At 35.1% G+C, this 13710-nt stretch overlaps 1 protein-coding gene across 2 annotated transcripts in view; it reads left to right on the top strand.

The window, feature by feature from the left end:
- Positions 1-13710, top strand: part of ATPCL (ATP-citrate synthase) — a 46418-nt gene that overhangs the window by 10319 nt on the left and 22389 nt on the right. Inside the window, exon 1 of one of the 2 annotated variants that reach the window (XM_077437915.1) lies at positions 3367-3456. The exons of the other annotated variant lie outside the window; for it this stretch is intronic. The gene's annotated coding sequence lies outside the window, so the exon portion shown is untranslated. Of the gene's footprint in view, positions 1-3366; positions 3457-13710 lie in introns of those variants that run through there. 2 annotated transcript variants of the gene reach the window in all.

Here is a 13710-nt window from a genome sequence, read left to right as displayed (position 1 = left end):
AGCATTCCTGGTAAGTGTATACTTAAATTCTATATATACTTAAATCATCATCATCATTTACAGCCATTCACCATCCACTGCTGGATGAAGGCCTCTCCAACACGACTCTTCTACTCGTCTCTGTTTTGCGCAGCTCTCATCCATCTCACCAAACACATTTCCTAATTTCGTCTACCCATTTTCTTTGCGGTCTTCCTTTTACCCTTTTGCATTCTCTCGGGTACCATTCAAGCACTTCTTTTGTCCACCTTCCGTTCATTCTTCTGTTCACGTGGGCCGCCCCTTTGCCATTTCAATCTCTTTACTCTATCCACTATATCCACTATTTACAAATATTTATATGTATTTAAATGTAAATTTTAAAAAAATAGTAATTTAAAATTTGAATTTCTTTCTCGAAATCGTACTTCGAATTATTTATGAACGGACGAAGTTCGGTACATAGTTTTATTGCAATAGTTTTTTTTATATACATATGTATATATGTTTAATACATGAATAAAGTATAATTATCAATATTCCAAAGTGCACCAGGTGTTTATAGTTAATATGCAAGTACATATGTAGATAAAATTTTCGATTAGTAAGTACATACCTGATTTGAGTTTCGATTTTTCCTCGTACTCATTACTGGTCAGAAAGTCACTGCCAAATAGCTGTTATTTTTCAGTAATGGTAGTTTGGATCGTGATAACTGGACAAACCTGATTATGACACAAGTTCTCAATGTGAAGGTGGGCTCCACGTTAACGTATCTATTATACATATGTACTTACACAGGTATGTTGTCTCATTGAAATTCAACTGCAGGTGTGTCAAACTTTTGTGCATGGTCCACCAATGGTGAGGATAAAAGCGCAAACACACGGAATCGTATGGCACGGTATGCCTAGGTAGACTCAAGCTTTGAATATGCGTGCCTTTTTTTATACTTAATAATGTATATGTTACAATCCAAGTGTAACGTTACACCCTTGGATTGTAACGTGTATGTGCGTATCCACGGCTGTAACATAAATGGGAATTACAGCAACGTTGTAATGCAGCTTCCGCAGGTTTTCCCATTTTAAATAATTGATCAAGTTTCATGTGACACCTGGTGGGAATGTATTTGATGATAGCTTTTGACTTTTAGCACTTTAACTATTATCTATAGTTCATGTATGAACAAACTAGTAGGTTCATGAATTAACCGGAATAAACACTTGGACTGTAACGTATATACAGTTGAAGTCGTAATATAGTTGGAATATATTTTGACTACATATTTAGTTGGAATATATTCCATCTTACCTGATCCCAACACAGGACCCCTTAAGTAGTCCGGGCCCTGGAACTTTAACCCCAGCTTCCCCCCCTCTCTCGGTGGCCCTGCCAACTGCTGCTATAGTTTAAGTGTATTTTCTGTTGTAATATATTTTGACTAGTTTGGAATATATTCCGTCTAACCCACGTAAGTTGATTCATCTGGCGAATTACATTCCAACTGGTCCAGATATATTACTGAAATTACAGTTAAACATAAGTTAGTACCAGGTAAGATGGGAAGGTTAGGTTTTCGTGAAAAAATCACTCGACTAGTAAACTGAGTTGGAAAGTCACATTTCTGTTTTGAACACATTCTTAGAGTTATTGTAATAAGGTACCCCCCCCCCCCCCACGTACATATGTATTTATAGATGAAAAAATACAAAATATTTGACGAAAATTAAGTTCAATTAAAAGTTAAATTATTTATATCAGCTCACTATACGTACATACATACATATTGACGGTAACCTGTATAGTAGTTCAGATATATAATATTTAAAAAACGATCGGATAAGAGATAAGATATATAAAAAAGTCCTCTTAATTGTAATAGTAAGTGAAACGTAAAGGAGGTTTGTAAACATTAACACAATGTGAAAAAAAATATATAAAGGGGGTACCATTTATCGGCCCGGCAAAATAGCCTTATTTCCAGACAAATTAGGTATTTATCACGACATCTAAAATAGCTCGCACAACAGATTCGGTGTTCGCCCGACAAATCAAACGTCAAATGGGTTGCCAGTACTAAAACAAATACCGATCCTAACAACCTAATCTTAAATGAATAGGGCCAACCCTAACTTAACCTAACCCTTAAATAAATAGGTGTTGGCTGCTAAAATATTACGATGTGTTTGTATGGATATTACGATGTGTGGACCATGAGGAGAGTGGGAATAGACAGGGGCGGGGCGATGCGCTATCATCCAACCGTCAAAAATTATAATTTCACTGATAGGGACCAGTGAAAATGCAATTGGATATGATTTCGCTGAACTATACCCAGTGAAAATGTAACTGGTTATGATTCCACTGAAACGTCAAATTTCATTTTTGTTACTGGCAACCCGTTTGACGTTTGATTTTCCGGGTGAACGCCGATATGCAATTGGATATGATTTCACTGAACTGTACCCAGTGAAAATGTGACTGGTTATGATTCCACTGAAACGTCAAATTTTACTTTTGCTACTGGCAACCCGTTTGACGTTTGATTTGCCGGGCAAACGCCGATTATGTCGAGCGAACTACTTTAGAGAAGTTAATTTGACATTAAATGTCGTTTTGACATTTGTCGTGTAATTTATTTTATTTTATTTTATTTTTTTATATATATACCAGAAAGGCCTTACAGGTAACCCCAATGCGCCTTCCTGGCCAATCACAAACATTAGAGTATTTTTTTTTATTATACAAGTCGCTGAATTACGAGACACTGAAAAACAAATTAACGAGACATCTATGAATTGTACATTAAGCAATCTCAAATAGTGGTGACATAGTAGGTAGGAAGGATATTTCGCCAATTTTACCGGGAACCGTTTCAACAATGAAATCAGAGAAAATTGACTGGTTGACCTGGAGTCACAAATATCCAGGTCTGACCAGCAGCACTTCAGATATACTCGGAAAAATTATTTTCAATCGAGGTCAGCTCATGGGATCGAACCTGGCGCCTCTCGGTGCTAGGCAGAAGCTTAACGACCGAGCTATGCTGCTGGCTTTTTAATTTGCCGTGCCAAAAATATTATCCCAATATAAATTAAATTTTTAAATTTGTACACCTGGAGTCAAAGTCGGAGTCGGACTATTGAAAAATGTAATTTTTACTTTATTTTTCATGCAGTTAATGATTGTAAACCCATTCGTGACCGCGTTCCCCTCGGCCGCGGCTCGCGTGCCATTTTTCCCTTCACTGTCGCCAGATGTCGAATATGCGGGCTTGCGATTTTCGATCGTGTGACGTCAGTCGTTCGCTAAAAAATGGCAATTACGGACCGCAGATTGACAAGAACTGAACTGGCCTTTCGGCCACTAGAGGTTGTCAGCTCTCAGTTCACAAGCGGCTCTTGCGGCCACAGTACGCGTGCTCTGTTATCACTTATATCATAAAATCGCGAAGTGAAATCATTCGATACGCAAGTATGAAATTTTGCAATTTTCAACACATCATCGTCCGTCCACCTTATATTCATTTTATTGTTTTCATATATATATATACATATTTTTATTTTTAAATCATTTCATGCCCATCCATCGAACTGTTTATTTGATTTTACGGTGCGTTTTTTTTACATACATACACATTTATTTTATATATCAGTGCAAACATTTCGTATGTATATATTTGTAATAAAATTGACAGGAAAAAATGAAATAAATTTGCCGGGAATTTATTCGAGTGTTTTGTTTGAACGGAATTTTTAACTAGCGTCGTCGTTAATAAAATCCGAACCGCTTTGAATATTTAAATTTGACACGATTCTGGAATTTATATGCAAATATATCAAACTGATTCCGTGTACTTATTTGAACTACAATGTGTGTCGTTTGACTTTTAAATCGATTTGTCGCTTTCACTATTGCCGATATTGAAAAAATATATATTATATATTTCAAGCGGCTGTTTATTTGTCGTGAAATAATCAGTATATGCTCTCGAGCGTGTTACAAATTAATCGATCTTTTTTCGCCATCCGTGTTTGACCTCTGCGTTGGATGTTTTAATGATTCGATTGAGGGTCACGGTCACAATTCTTGGTCGTTTTATCTCCATCCGGATGAAATTGAATAAGTATAACAATAAAAAAAGAAAGTTTCAACTTTCTAATCTTCATACGCACTGTTGAATTGCATATTAAAAAAAAACGAATAAGTGTAATGATTTTTAACGCTTTTTTTTGTCTATTTATTAACTTGAATCATTTGTTTACCGTATTGATTTGCTGCGGTTAAAGGTTGATGGTAAAGTGCACTTTTTCAAGGTTTTTATTTGCCAAGATGTGATATTATTGTGTGCTTATTTTTCAATCGATTTTCAATGTAAATGATGCAAAGAAAAAAACCCGTGTCGACAGGTTTTTTTATATATTTTTTTTTCATCACCTGCAATCAGTAAAACATTGTCAAGTTCACCCGTAGTGATATCGGTGAGATGTGTGTGTGTGTGTGTGTGTTATTTGTTGGATGTTTTTAAATTCAATTATTAACATATCGTACTTTTAGGGTTTGTTGTCTGCCGTCAATGTGTTACAACATTCAAGTGTGACTTTCTCGGAAATATTTACGATACTTTCTCCGGTCAGATGAGTCGGTAAATATTCACATCAGGTGTTTATTCCTACTGATGTTGCGTTTTCACTCGGTGCATTATCATCGTTATATATTCAAATTTTAAAACGGGTTTTCACTAAATTTTTATACATTTTTGTGGTCTGTTCTTAATGTGATATCATCGGCGGAAAAGAAAGTTTAGAATATAAAATTTCAAAAAAATATCGATCATATAAAAAAGTTGTTATAATAAAAGTGACTTCAATTTGTTAAGCGTGTAATGATTAGACAGCGGGTAATCATTAGGGCAATATGGTTACTCATTAGAGTACTATTATTAACTTAGGAAAAACTTTTTTTTTGCTCTCTTGCTTTCAGCACTGTTGGAACGTGTATTTTTTGAGATTGCCCTAATGATTATCCGTCCCTTAATGATGACTAGACTGCGGATAGACACCGTGTTTTTTCTTGGAATCGGGTGGTTTAGCTCTATTTACAAAGCTAGAGTCCAAAAAAAAAACGTTCGGCGAACCTTTAACAATGCATTTAAAACAATTGAACAATACGCGGCACCCTCTGGGTCCGGGCTTTAGTGATGACAAGGAACTGGCGGACAAGATGCTAGGCGAGGGCTAAAAAAAATGGTTCACTATTGTTAATTTCTATTGTAAATCATATTTTTTGCTCCTGCTTTCTTGGAAAATGGAGAGGTTATTTTATGTTATTTTATGGTGGAAACTCGACCGCCGATCTCTAGTGATGACCAGGGATCGGCGGACAAGTTTCAATTACTATTGTCCTACAAAGCAAGAGAGCAGAAAAAAAGGTTCACTATTGTGAACCATTTTTTGTGGGCAAAACAAACTTGTCCGCCGATTTCTGGTGATGACTCGGTTTAAAATTCTCATTGCCTTTGAGAATTATTACTTTATTTTATATACAATATCGCCATTTGAAATATTACTTAATAAAATAATAAAAAGGTTTGCAATTTGAGAAAAAAAATTGAATAGTAAGTGGCAATGAAAATAACACAAAAAATGCATTATGAATTCACTCAAACACGTTTATTACAATTACATTTTATAATTACCTAATTTGAAATTTTATTTATAAAAAAAATAAGGGTTACGATTTGAGAAAACGAATTGGTGAAAATAACATATTTAAATCATTGATGACACTTTGATGAGACGACTTTTTGAAAAACTTCGATTTAATAATATTAATCATTAATTACGCGAGCAATGAGTAAAAAATTGTATCGATTAGATTTTTCAACACAACCATTTCTATACATTCGAAATGTTAATTAACATTTAAATAAATCTCAACCTTGCATAAAAACCGATCGCACTTGATTATAAATGAACCTTTAATTTGAATTAATTTTACCTACTTCGTAGGGATATCATCTGAGGGGGAGGATTCCCCCCCTAGATTTGGCCAGACCTGAAACATATGTATGCCATCTGTTAAATTGATGGATGATTCTTAATCAAATCTATTAATCGTTATTAAAAGCTTAGGCCAGTATAGGTTTAAGGATATGGAGCTAAAGCTTCCTCTTCGTCTTCGAAAAATAAGGTTTTATTAAAACTTTCTTCCCCCTCTAGGAAAAAACTGAAAATAATATTCAGAATGTATACTAGTTACAATATACTGTAAAACCGAGCTATGATATATGGAATTCTTACATATTTTCTATGGGATTCACATATATTATCTTAGATACAATATACATACTGACCGAGCTATGCCAGCAGCATAGCTCGGTCGTTAAGCTTCTGCTTAGCGTCGAGAGGCACCAGGTTCGATCCCATGAGCTGACGTCAATTGAAAAGAATTATAAGAATAGTATATCTGTAGTGCTGCTGGTCAGACCTGGATATTTGTGACTCCAGGTCGATCGTTTCCTATCAGAGTTTGCCAATTTGCTCCGATTTCATTGTTGAAACGGTGCCCGATTAAAAATTGCTTAAAATTCTTCCTACCTACTATGTCTCGTTAATTTGCGAGTTTTCAGTGTCTCGTAATTCAGCGACTTGTATAATAAAAAAATGCTGTATTGTTTGTAATTGGCCAGGAAGGCGCATTGGGGTTTACCTGTAAGGCCTTCCTGGTAAAATAAATGTAATCTATGTATGTATGTACATATGTAGATAAATAAATAAATTGTATTAAAATCGTAAAAAAATGGCAAACATTGAATGATATGTATATTAGATTGCAATTGAACGTTCACGTTGCGTGCACGTTCGAAAGGTCAATGTTAGTAAGTCAAAGCGAGAAATTTAACGTACGACAAAGATTTATCGTTTCTCATGCTCGAATCATAACAATAATTGTAAATAGATTATGTAAAATTACACACCATTATGTAAAAACGTGTCAAACACCCGATTATTATTTATAAGTTATGTTCGCAATCACCGTTCTGTCACGCTGAAGAGGTTTTGGGTGCATTAAAAACGGACTAGTTCTCGCAATGTCAGATTAGGAAAGTTTTGGGTTCTGTATTTTGCTTAATGATTTATTGGGTCGATTCACATCGACCGACGACGTGTAGTCCACCTGAATGTGTTGACCTGGTGTGTGACCCAAGAGTTATGATTAGTGTTCTTGTGTATGTGAGTGTGTCTTCAAAATACGTCACTTCCTGTGACGTTTCTCGTTTCCAATTTTTGCACTCGAATGGGGACTTTTTTCGTGTTTGAAGGGACATTGGGAATCTCCCAAGTCAAAGTGAGAGACTTATGAGTCCAATGTGTTTGTCTGTTACATCTTATATGGACAGTGGAGTGTGGCCATGCAAAGTTTGGTCCAGATTGGATGTAGTGGAAATTAATCATCAAGGAACATATGTATATGTCATATACAGCAGTGTCATCTGATTTTCTTTACAACGCGTTTCCAACAAACTCCATACATATTGGAGCTGCTATTTTTGTTATTGAATTGCACTGAGCAACAAAAAAATTACGGAAACTAATCAATACACTAGGTTTTGAATTAAAGAGTGAAAAAGTCAAAAACTGTACAAGTTGCACATTTTTTAAACGCTCATATCTCTTAACCCTTTGAATGCTGGCCAACGCCGATCGGCGTTTTGCCAACAAGTCCATGAGCCTGAAATACGCCCATGGGCGTTGTATTTTGAGTATGTAAAAAATAAACAATAATACTACCCGCTAAGCCTTTTCAGGTTGCATTGAACATGGGTAGTGTAATCCGTGTCAATGTTTATAAATACTGGTTTACCCGTTGAGTGCTGACGTATTTTCTGTTGAAAGTCCGCCACGTTGAAAATTTCGCCAACATTTCCAATAAGATTTATTTAGAAATCCAATAGAAAGCAGGTATAAAAATTGTAGCTGATCCAAACAAACCCTAGATCACTATCCTACCGCCGAGGATTTCGAGTTTTGTAAAGGTGTGTTTAGACTCTAATATATCTTGCAACAATATGAAATAAACAAAAGGAGTCTATTAATTAATGTATTTTTGCAAAACTAGTTACATCTTCTTCATTGTTGTTAAAATGTAATGCTCTCAATCTAAAATACTCGGCAGTTAGGGATTTCCATCGGGAAATTCTGCTATGGTTATAAATTCAGAAATTCCGGTGTAAACCAGTCTTTATAATCGTTGACAAATGAATGACACGGATTACACGACACATGCTCAATGCATTTTTTTCAATGCTATGTGGAAAGGCTAAGCGGACAGTATTCGTGTTGACTTTGTACATGCTCGAAATACAACGCCCATCGGCATTTTTCAGGCCCATGGACTTGTTGGCAAAACGCCAATCGGCGTTGGTCAGCATTCGAAGGGTTGAACGAGAATAAGGTCGAAAACACACTGAATAGTATGGAACGTCACGTCCTTGGCTCCCGCTGTGACTGTGGGTGTTCCCCCAACCGAATTCGGGCTTAGTTGCACGTGCAGAGTGCATATATTACTCCTATGTTTCTTAAAATTGATCGATCACCGTCAAGCAAGGATTAAATATCACCGAAAAAGTTTCAGAAGGTGATTTTTCCGCACAAAGCGATCTCGCACACCTCACTAATTTCCCGATCACGGATCATCTGGCACCCAAAAATTCCATCCATCGAGAGTTACATACGCGAACTATCGCACTAACGAGAATTCGAGTGCCAGATATTCCGTATTCGCGATTTTTGTGACAACTATTGTCGTGCTTGTATCTGTTTACCGATTTTTGGGACTGCGAACCATGGTATATGGTATAGGAGTGCTTTTTTCACATGTTTATCTAAAAAAAAACACGTACCACGTCCCACTCAGTGTGTTTTCGCCCTAAGCCAACAAACATCATTGTCCCATTCGAATTCAATGGGTCAAACTTAGTAATGATTGATTAGTCTCCGCTCCCGGTAAGCAAAAAAGGTGATTTTATTTTATTGTTGCTCAATGTTCAATTATGTTTCAATAGTCGTATTACCATGAGCAGTTATTTTATTTTTAAATTGCATATATTATTATAATTATTTTTAAATGTGACTGGTAACCTCATTTTTACTTTTTTTTTATTGATGCTCGGTGATTTAAATTTTTGTATAATCATTAGAACTGTAGGACATATTTATTGGCAATGGAATGTTTTTGAAAAAATGTTATTTTAATTTTATTTGTGAAGATATATTTAATAGTATTTTGGTAATAATAAATATTGAATGAAGGGTTCAAATTCATTTGATGTCAAAACTAATGAGGCGTTAAATTTAATTTACATATTATGTATACTTGTATAGATTGTTAGTCTTTTATCTCGAATTGAATCTTATTTGAAGCAGAGTGTGTTGCTGTCCTATTTTTTCTATTTAAAATGTTATCAAACGTTTTAATCGAGCAAAATTAACGATCTCTCAATTTTTATCAGTTTGTTTCGTGGTGTATTTTTCGAACACGTCACGATGAAGTGAATGCAATAATGCCATTGCTCGATAAGTTTTTAATCGATTATGGATACTTAATGACCCATTACTATCTAGTAAATCGATCCAATTTAAAAAAAAAATGCTTTACTGCTGCCGTTTAAAAATTTGTACTATTCGATTTTCGTATTTTTCGTTTTAACAGTTAACGACGACTTTGTTATAACGGAATTTTCGTGCACTGAATACGAAACTGGTTACGGCATCATCCCACTGACACATTGAATCTGTCATTATTTATTCATATCGAAGCGATCGTCTAATTTTTTTTCACGCTCTGCGAATCAAAAAATTGACGGATGTTTCGTAGGTTTGTCTTATTTTCATCGTCTGTTTATTTATTATGGATATTATGTGTAAGTGAGCTATTTTTTTGTACCGATATGTTGTTTTTGATGCTAATCTCAGTCGTATATTGATTTTCTGTAAATTGTGTTGAACTTCAGTCCGAGTACAAAAGTGATTGTAAAAAAAAATAGTAAAATATTTTGATATGCTAAAATATACTAAAATAGAAGTATTAAAATAAGTAAATTTTCAATTATTTTTATTGAATATTTTTTATTCTGCTTTGGTTTTTGTAATGTTTATTCTGAAATGACTCGTTTGATGATTTTTTTCAAACCGATTTGACTTTAAATAAACTAAAAAAATAAAAATACCATGAAATGAATTAAAGCAAAATGCATTGAACATTTTATTGATTATGATAGTGACTTAAAGCGCAAACACACTGAATCGTACGGAATGCACGTGCTCGTGGTTTCTAGCTTATTATTTCGACAAGTTTATCCTACATTTCTTAAAATTTGGGAATCACCACTATTGATCATTGACATACCTATGTCGATACAAGGATAAAAGAGTCTTAGGAAAATCGCGACGCATCGATTAAGCATGACAGCATTTTTTTTGCAAAACTATCTAAAAAAAAAAGTGCTGTGTCTGAACTTTAGTCAATTGTAAAAAAAACAACAATAACACTACGTCTTCCTCATGGTCCATTCAGCTGACAGCAATGCCAATGGTTAATTTGGCATCCTGCAAAACGATCGATCGCTTTCCTGCCCCAGCATTCATTGACGTGTGGTCGAGCCCAGTAGTAGCTGTACAGTTCCTGGAGCTCCCGCCCTCTTCATACGCAACTGTTCGCGGAACAGTCAGAAGCCGTCTACGTAGAGGATGGATCTCACCACTGCCTGGTTTCCAGTTTTTTCTCCCGCCAGCTCGTACAGTTGGCTGCGATTCGACGTTTAGCATATAATCAGGAGAACCCCTACGAACCCTACGACACGTTCAGGTCTGTCCACTTGTTCCCTTTCATTGTCCCCACCAGCGTGGGAAATTCCAGGAAGGCGCCCCACTAGAACGTCCACACATTCCAATTGGAAATGGACCCACCTGTACGCGTTACACCGATTTCAACGTGGGGCTTTTTTTTACAAGTCTCTTCTTACTTCGCTTTCGATTTTGTCGTGCGGCGAAATTCGGGTCCTATCGTTTTCAAACTTTGCCATTTTGCTCGGTTTGGCCATCAATATATGTAAATAATCGTAATAGACACGTTTGAAAATACTCCATCATATTTTTCGGTGACGTCTATCGTCCACATTGATCGTAGATATGATGTTTAATTTTTCTTAGAAATGTAAAGATATAGTCAAACGATTTTTTTCTGATCATAAATAATGAAAGCTGCTATTTCTTGAGTCCAAATTAATAACGATTTTAACCAATAAATCAATAATAATTTCTTAATTAATTATAAAATAGCTCGCCTTTCGCTATTTTGGGTTTATTATATGGATAAAATCCTTATTTTATTTATAAGATATGTGTTTATGTATTTATGTGTTTATGTATTTATGTTTAATACCAGTGAAGTAATCTTATAAATTTGAGTTTGATGAACACCGAGAAACCCAATAAACAAGTAAAAATAATCCGGTCGTTGACACACGGCCTTGACTACAAAAATTTGCCCTATTTACGTGTCTCAGAACCACTTCGGCTATTTCGTAATTAATAGCCACCAATGAACGTGAAAATTTTAACAATGTTGATGGTCTTAAATGTTTACGATATAATTTTTTTTAAACGCGTTTCTGCTTTCTGTTAAAATTTTCTCATATGTAGACTGAACCAGTGTCGAAGAAAATTTGAAAGATTTACTCTGAAGCATTGTTATTTTCGTTTGCATATAATCAGAGTAGGTGAACGACTTCTAATCTAGGGTCAATTTTCGTTTCGGAATATTGCATTGACGTTTTTATTAGTATTAGCGGAAGTGATGTTTCTTTCGCTGGTCGCAAAAGTCAAGGACTGAATGCGACCGTATATTTTACGCTTTTGCAGTAGTTTTGAACATTTTTTCAACATCGTTACGTGCTATTTTAACCGACTTGGCACATAATCGGCAACGGTGATCTCCGTATTCAAATTTACGATTACGCGAAAGCTTTCGCCATTTCCTTATCTCCGTTTTTCCACCTAGACGCAGTTAGTTAGTTGCAATCGATTTTGTGCGTCATCCAGAGCTAATAATAGAGCTCAGACGCGAAGGAAAACAGCAAAATTTCCCATTTTCCGAATTTAGCGATTTTTTAAATTTACTTATGTATCAAAATTTTCTTCGTAGTTTAACCCGAAAAAATAGCAAAGGTCAAAAGCTGTACGAGTGCTAAAGCTTAAGGTCATTTTTGCCATATGTCCGATGCTAATATCCATAACAGGGCTGTCGAGAGCGAATCCAAATCCTGGGAAACTAATAATTTTGAGCTATTTTGTGGGGGGGGGGGGGATTTATTTTAAAATTTAGAAAATAAAATATACCTTTTTTTTAAAACATCTAATATACATATAATTTCGAAAGAGACTTTGTATTTAAGAAACATTGGTTTGGAATTTCGTAAACAAGTCAAAATTTCTATGACGGGGAGTCGATTTTTTTATCGATTCAAATTAATTTAATAAAAGCAAATGAATATTTATGCCATGTTTAAGCTGTTTATATTACAAATAATTAGCGAAGCCGGGTAAAACAACTAGTATAAAATAATTTTAAAAATTCCATTGCGTTCGAAAAAATTCCAAAATAAATTGAATACCAAAATTTAATATCAAAATCAACACTCTAAATATCTAATTTTTTTTCGAAAGTTTTTTTAAAAAAAGCCAAAATATAAATACATCGCGTACACTTATAAAGATACAATACAATCAATCAATATATAATACATAAGCATTTTGTACAATGTGAATTTATACATACATCCACAGTGATGTGTACATATTGAGAAATTTTTTACAATCAAATTGGTGAACCTCAAGACTACAAATAATTTTAAATTAGCAAGATAGATAGGAAAGGAGATGGCAAGTTTTAAGCATTGAAAATCAGAAAAATTGGCAGACTGATAAAAAACGATCGACCCGGAGTCACAAACCAAGGCCTGACCAGCAGTGGAACTCTAGTGGGATTCGAACCTGTGACCACTCTGCTCGAAAGCATAATATCCTAACCACTAGTCCACGCCGCTGGCTATGATTTTCTTCAGAATGTATCCACTCTCATCAGCCCTGGTCTCATACGAAAATACCGATATTAACTTCCATAATTAACCGGTATTGCTTCGGTTGCGCCTTTTGAGAAATTCCAATCATTCTCTTACCGTTAACTGGTATGATAATGTGAATGAGCAATGCATAATTTAAAAAAAATATATAAATAACGTTGGTTGTGGTGCGTATTTCCAAAGTAAAACTTCTTTACGGACGGTATTGTGAATTGTTTTTACAGTAACGTCAGCGTCAGGAAACGTTGCAGAGAACTAAAATGAGACACTTTCTCCCACTTACCAATTAATTCTTGATATAAAGTCGATAAATTTCAGCATATTTGGAGTCTCCAATTCGTTTCGATGAACTTACAGGAGTCTTGCTGACGTGGACAGATATATAATTTCATATCTATGTAGATGGATGAGGAAAATGGCACTGAAAACACTTTCAGGGTTACGCAATTGTCTGACCGTAGGAAGGTCGAATTAGATGAATGAGGACAACGACATTCGACAAGCTGATTCGATCTTATAATATGGAATAATATAATATGTAGTTACAGTCGAGGACTTTTATGACTTGTATCCAAGTTTTCACA

The sequence above is a fragment of the Arctopsyche grandis genome, chromosome 9 (assembly GCF_051622035.1).
Source record: "Arctopsyche grandis isolate Sample6627 chromosome 9, ASM5162203v2, whole genome shotgun sequence".
NCBI classification, from domain to species: Eukaryota; Metazoa; Arthropoda; class Insecta; order Trichoptera; family Hydropsychidae; genus Arctopsyche; species Arctopsyche grandis.
The sequence above is the reverse complement of the archived record's forward strand: the minus strand, read 5'-3'. Positions and strand labels throughout refer to the sequence as shown.